The sequence below is a fragment of the Arachis ipaensis genome, chromosome B8 (assembly GCF_059453495.1).
Source record: "Arachis ipaensis isolate K30076 ecotype BB chromosome B8, ASM5945349v1, whole genome shotgun sequence".
In the NCBI taxonomy this organism is placed as follows: Eukaryota; Viridiplantae; Streptophyta; class Magnoliopsida; order Fabales; family Fabaceae; genus Arachis; species Arachis ipaensis.
The window spans coordinates 127879571-127887027 of NC_142443.1; the positions used below are offsets into that span (position 1 = coordinate 127879571).

General features: G+C 39.6%; 1 pseudogene; it reads right to left on the minus strand.

Moving 5' to 3' along the window:
• Window positions 1-519: 519 nt before the first annotated feature.
• LOC107611615 (uncharacterized) lies at window positions 520-2425 on the minus strand (annotated as a pseudogene).
• Between the last annotated feature and the right edge of the window lie 5032 nt (window positions 2426-7457).

A 7457-nucleotide genomic window follows, 5' to 3' on the forward strand; every position in this document is an offset into this window, starting at 1 on the left:
CTGCACGGCAAGCCAGTCAGTTGCCGAAACCTACAAGAACAAGTCCTCTTTCCTATATCCACCATAACCTTATGAGGCAGGCACTGTACTTCATAGACATTTCCAGGATCATCTCCGGTGGGAAACGGCCGCCACTTGTTGCTCTCCCTTTTCTCTTTTTCAAGCCTACTCTGCTGCACAGGAGTGATTACCCCGTTATAACCCACCAAAGCCTTCTTGTTTCTTGCAATTATACTCATCATATAACACCGCACCTCTTCCAGCATAGTTACGATAGGTTTCCCTCTCATTTTCTTGATCCTAGAATTGAATGATTTGCAGTTGTTGTTGGTATAATTGTCAGATTTTGGGTACTCACTAAAACCACTCCTACTCCATTGACTTGGAGGGATTCTGTTCAAATAGTCCCAAGCATGGGGATTAACCCTTTTGATTCTATCCAGTACAGCATTAAACTCTTGAGGGGTTGTGACCATTGATTGCAGCATTACCTATGTCTTCTTGGAGGAGTTCCAGAAATCATTTCCAGCTATCCTTGCATTCGCACTCCACAACAGCATATGCTATCGGATAGATATGGTTATTGGTATCATGGCCGATTGCAGTCAACAACTGCCCAGGGTAGTATCCCTTTAAAAAAGTTCCATCTAACCCTATAAAGGGCCTGTAGCCAACCGAAAAATCCTTTTTACACCCTTCCAAGCATATATATATCCTTTTGAATTTGTGCCCAGTCCCTTCAACATAATCAGTACTAATCCTCACAGTGGAGCCTGGGTTGGTCCTCATAATCTCATTAGCATAGTCTCTAAGAACAGCATACTGAGCTATTTCACTCCCTTCTATTAGTTGTTTCGCCTTCACCATAGCCCTGTATATCTTCCTCTCGTTCACAATCACGTCATACTCCTTCTTGAAAAAATCTTGTGCCTGCCTTTGAGTCAAGTCTGGATGATCAAGGATCTTGTCCTCAAGCTCCTGTACAACCCATTTACCATCTGCAGATTTATTCTTGTTAACTCTACTGCAGGTATGTTCATTCACAAACGTTTTCACCTGAAAGCTTAATGGAAACGACCGTTTTGCACAGTATATCTGCCACGGACAACTCTCATCATAACATATGGCCTTGCACCTAGTTGAATCCACCCTTAGAAAGAATATGCTTCTCCCTAAGTTGATGTTGAACTTCCTAACTGCCTTCTTGAAATGGTCCAGATTTTCAAACTCCATGCCAAGCTCCAACCTTACTTCCCTCACTGGAGCATCAGGATTCGCTTGAGGAAATGCTACCTGCTCACTGTCTTCATCATCACTTGCAACGGAATCAAGCTCCTCCGACTCGTAACAATGCATCCCTGCACTTGCCTCTGACATATTTTCACCATCCACAGGTATATAGAATGAAGGATGCTTGTTTGGATCCTGGTTGGGTATGAATGTTTACCCTGAAGGTGGAGGTCTGACTGTTGATCGTCTCTTGGACTTCTGTTGACTACCACCACCCATATCTGCATTTATATCTGGTTCGGGCTGTGAACTACTGGGTTGACTACCAGTACCGGGTTCTTGACAAGGCTATAGGATGTACTGTGTGAAAACCTCGACAGATTTGGCAGGCCCTTTATCCACAGTGGGAGCCACTGACTCCGCAGAAACTGGAATTTGGTTTCCATTTTCTTCACTTGCAGCTGACACATTTGGTTGTTCAGGGTGTGGATGAGTGTTTTCCGGAGGTTGATATGGCGGTAAGTTGGGTTCAGTGGGTGGATTTGGTAGCTGAATGATCCTTGGTGCCTCATCGAAGGTAACCTTTGGTGAATGGGTGGGTATATTTGGTTGATCATTGTTGAATTCTGGTTGTTGTGTGTTTCTTGGGGTATGATGGACTTCTTTCTCTCCCGCAGCATCCTCTGTTTGAGCATCCCGTCCAGGCACACCTCCTACAGTCTCACTCAATTTCACCACTTTCTTTCTCTTCTTCTTTGGGGTTGGGGGTCTCCTAACACACAATTTGGTTCTGTGCTTCACTGGGGTCCTATTAACAGTTAATATCTCAAGCTCTGGCTCCGGTTCGTTGTTCTCTTCTGCGAACTCAGGAAGGTCAACTGGATGCTCGGTGAACACTTCAACTCTCCTCCCATTAGCAATCGCTGCTTCATACATACTCACCACATCCATGTCTAGTCTAAGCAACCTCAACCCACCATTCAACTCCTTCCCAGGTTCAAGCCAGTAAAGCTCGCTCACATCATTGTACCCTATGTCCTTTACTAGGTCATTCATGAAGAACTTATTAAGCGTGTCCACATTCACTCGTTCAATCTCTGTTTTCTCACCCCCAACATACGCCAGTTTCCCATCATCACCCTTTTTCAAATTTTCCTCTGTGACTAATGACTAGCGTAATGTGGATAGTTGCCATCTGCAAACACACATGTATAGAGAAGAGAAAACGAACTCAGAATCACATCATAGCCACTGAGAAGACACCCTAATAAAAACAACATACCCACAACCATGCACCAAAAAACCGGAAAACCAACACAGAGAAATCGAAGGTTAGTGCTTACCTATGGATGAGACCACACAACTCCAACAGCTGACACGAAACACACCAACAAGCACCCTCTCTTGAACACGGAGATTATCGTCGGCACCAAAGATTTTCTGTGAGTGGAGAAGATGAACTGTCTACTCTTAGGGCTCTACCCTCTGTTCTGTGAAATGCGGGAAGAGGTGTACCTTTAATAACTGTTCAATTCTAATTTCCCCTTTTTTTTAAAAAAAATTTTAATTTTGAAATCCAATTGTATTTATTTATAATTTCCACATAAGAGGCCCCCCCAAGCCATGTCACGCCGGGAAGTGCCACGGAGGATGAGTTACTAACGGAGTCAACGCCGGAATAAGGCTTGGTTAGTTTCGTCCCACAAATGTCACGATTGATGGTTACATTTGGTAGTTTTCTTCTCTCGTGGGTACATTTGTCAGCGTTTTCAACTTTCATGGGTACAAATGGTACTTTACTCTAATTTTTTATACAAGAGCTGGAAGCAATGGGTTTGGCTGGTTCAAAATCTCAATTTGCCTAACCTTTTGTGGGTTTGGCTTTGGCCAATCAACGTGACAATTTCGTCTTGTATTGACATCACCAATGGCACTTGCTGCATTGACAAATTTTCCGTCACCACACTCTCCACGGACATTCTTATTCATTGTGGCTTAAGTTGTCTTATCCTCATCAATTTTACTGTTATTTAAATTATTTTTTTATCAATAATAGGTTTACCATTGTAATTATTTTTTTAGTGAGAGTACATAAAAAGTACATAGTATATAAGGTGTAATAACTCAACAAATATTTTTTAAGGAGATTTTTCATTCTCTTCAACAATAAGAACTTATTTCTCTCCCTCTCTTAATCCCTTCTGGTTTATCAAACCATCAACATCACAGCTTGAACAACTTAGGGCATGAGATTTTCTTCATGGTGCGGTGAGTGTGGAGAGCAACCAAGAAAAAAAAAGTTGTGAATTGAGATCAATCCAATTTTGTCATTTTCTTTCTATCCCTAATTTTTCTTTAGACATTTTCTTTCCCCCATTCTTACCTCTTCCTTCAAACTCATCCAATAGAGTTTGATGAGAGGCTATTTCGTAAGATTCTTTCTTAGTGAACATAGCTGTTCCGATCAACGAGTTGGAAGGAAGAAAATCTGAATCCTTTTTAATCTGAATCATGGAACTACATTGGCTTGCTCTCATTGCAACAAGCAATGCCACATAGAAGATGTATGCTATAAGAAGTATGGGTACTCCTCCCATTTCTATCAACGGCAGCAACATAACACCATCATCAATCACGTGGTCACTGAGGGGCATGATGATATACTCAGTGACAAACAATTCTAACTCAATTGTCTCCAAGAGAACACTGGAATATCAAGATCTAGGTTCACTCCAGAGCAAAGATTTGTCTTGTTAGAGTTGATCAAAGACAAAAGTGTGCAGCAACAACCTCATAATGCAAATCAAATTTTGACTAATTCCATTCAGACTTCCACTCTAGGTAAAATCATTGCATTACATTTTAATGCGAGAATTATGAGTATTATCACTCCAAAATCTGCACTATGGGTCATTGATTCCGGTACAACAGATCATGTGACTTTTGACTTAAAAGATTTTGCAAGTTTTCAAAATATTGCTCCAATCAATGTGATATTGCAAAATGAGACCAAAACTGTTAGCACCATCATTGGCACAATCACATTCTCTAAAAAAAATTTTCTCAAAAATGTTTTATACATTCCTTCTCTTGATTTTAAATTGATATCTGTGTCAAAGTTAACCTCAAACTTACATTGTCAACTATTAATCAATGATAAGTGTTGTGAGATACAAGATAGATCCACATCAAAGATGATTGGCATTGCTGAGTGTATAAAAGGATTATATACAATGAGTAGAGAACCAGAATTCTCTCACTTTTCTCCTCTTCCAACAAAGCAAGCTTCATTGGCGGCAACTACGACTACTACTCATCCCACCACACCTTCACACAGTGAGCACAATAACATTTAGCATCTTAGATTAGGACACACCCATGCATAAATTAATTTTCCTGAAAAAGTATTATCCTTTTATAGATTGTATTGCTCAAAACTTCCTTGTGATTCATGTCATTTTGCAAAACAAAAGAAATTATCTTTTAATCTTAGTATAACTAAAATAAAAGATTGTTTTGACTTAGTTCATATGAATATTTGGGGTCCTATTTCTGTCCCTTCCAATGAAGAACATAGGTATTTTTTTACTATGGTGGATGGCAAGAGCAGATTCACTTGGATTTTTTTATGAAAACCAAATCTGAAGCATCACAATTGGTTATTAATTTTGTAAATTTTGTCAGAGTACAATTTGAAAAATAAGTTAAGTGTATAAGGACTGACAATGGGCTGGAGTTCACTCTAAAATCCTTTTTTTGCATCAACTGGAATTTTATACCAAATTTCTTATGTAGAAACACCAAAGCAAAATGGAATTGTAGAGAGAAAACACCAGCATATTTTAGGTGTTGCTAGAGCACTGCTATTTCAATAAGGAATTTCACATTGTTTTTGGCAATACGCAGTTGCTCACGCCATTCACCTAATTAATAGGCTGCCCAGCACTAACCTGGATAATGCTAGTCCTTACAAGCTTTTGTATGGTAACTTACCTGACCTTTCATATTTAAGAGTATTTCTTTCTCTTGCATATACCTCCACATTAACAAATTCAAGAACAAAATTAGACCTAAGAGCCAGAAAAACAGCTTTTCTTGGTTTTAAATTAGGAACAAAGGGTTTTCGACTTATTGATTTAAAATCAAAGGAAATTTTCATATCCAGAAATGTAACTTTTTATGAAACTCATTTTCTATTTTTACATTCCACTAGTACTGATATTTCTGTGGTATCCATTCGTACTCCACAATGCATTAATCTTTTTCAATATGATACACCATCCACACATCATTTGTAATCACCCACACATACCACATTCACAGATTCAAATGAACATTTCTCAAACTCAATGCACTCACCAATTTCCTCACACACCATTGCACCAATTACCACACCACACACTAACAATGCACCTGTATCACAACACTCTGACATCACGCATGACTGCATTACTAGAAAGTCTGAAAGAGTCAAGAAACCACCTGCTTATTTGAAGGACTATCATTGTATGATAACCCACACAACTCACTCTAGCAACTTTGCGAACTCTAACTCTTTATATCCTATCTCACAACACTTGTCATATGATAAACTAACCCCAAAATATAAGTCACTTTCTCTAGCCATCACCTCAAATCAAGAACCTAGCACTTATGAGGAAGCGGCTGCATATGAATGTTGGAGAAAGGCAATACAAGATGAATTGACAGCTCTAGATCAGAACAGAACTTGGTGTCTCACTGAACTCCCAAAAGACAAGAAGGCTGTGGGTTGCAAATGGGGTTTTCGGGTAAAATTCATTCCTGATGGCACCATAGAGAGGCACAAAGCGAGGCTAGTTGCAAAAGGATCCACTCAAGTGCAAGGAGTAGATTATGGTGATACTTTTAGTCCAGTTGTCAAAATGACTACCCTACGAGTAATGTTAGCATTAGCTGCGGCAAAGAAATGGCATTTGAAATAGCTGGACGTCAACACTGCCTTCCTTCATGGAGATTTGGACAAGGAAGTTTATATGAAGATACCACCCAGTTTGGTTGTGTCACAACCAGATTTGGTTTGTAAATTGCAAAAATTTCTATATGGGCTTAAGCAAGCAAGCAGGCAATGGAACATTAAGCTCACTCAGACTCTTGTGGATGCTGGTTATAAGCAGTTTTTTATGATCATTCACTCTTCATCAAGAAACAATCTGAAAGTTTGACTGCCATTCTAGTATATGTTAATGACTTGGTTTTAACCGGTAATGACATTGGTGAAATCAATTTCATCAAGCAAAATTTGGATGACAATTTCAAAATAAAGGATCTTGGTGATCTCAAATACTTCTTGGGAATGGAAGTAGCACGCTCTAACTCTGGAATTCATATTTATCAGCGGAAGTACACCATGGACCTTCTCAGAGATTTTGGTTATCTAGATTGCAAGCCTCTCTCTACCCCATTTGACTATAGTCAGAAACTCTCAAAGGAATCAGGCACCATTTTAACAGACAACACTGTTTACAGACAGCTCATCGGCCGACTCCTTTACCTCACAAACACTAGACCCGATATCTCTTATGCTGTGGGATGTTTAAGCTAATTTTTGGACTGTGCAACCACTTCTCACCTACAGGCTACTTTTCACGTACTCTGATATTTAAAAGGCCGACCTGCAACTGGTCTCTTCTTCTCCTATACTTCTAATCTGCATCTCACAGGATTTGCCGACGCTGACTGGCCTACCCGTGCCGATACTTGTCGCTCTGTTTCCGATTATTGCTTCATGCTTGGGAACTCTCTCATTAGCTAGAAGAGTAAGAAGCAAACCACAGTTGCCAAGTCCTCTGCAGAAGCTGAATATAGGTCTCTTGCTGTTGTCACTTGTGAAGCTAGTTGGTTATCTTTCTTAATAGATTTCATTGGTTTGCCGCTTCAAAAGTCTATCACTCTATTCTGTGACAACCAGTCAGCCATTCACATTGTCAATAATCCCATCTTTCATGAAAGAACCAAACACATTGAAGTGGACTGTCACATTATTCGTGAAAAGCATTTGTCTAGTCTCATTCATCTTATGCCAGTTCATTCCAAGGATCAACTTGCTGATTTTCTTACCAAAGCTCTGCCACCGAGTCCTTTTTTGCTAATATTTCCAAGCTAGGATTGTTAGATTTACACAATTCTAGCTTGTGGGAGGGTGTTACCTAGATTATTTCTTTATCAATAATAGGCTTACCATTGTA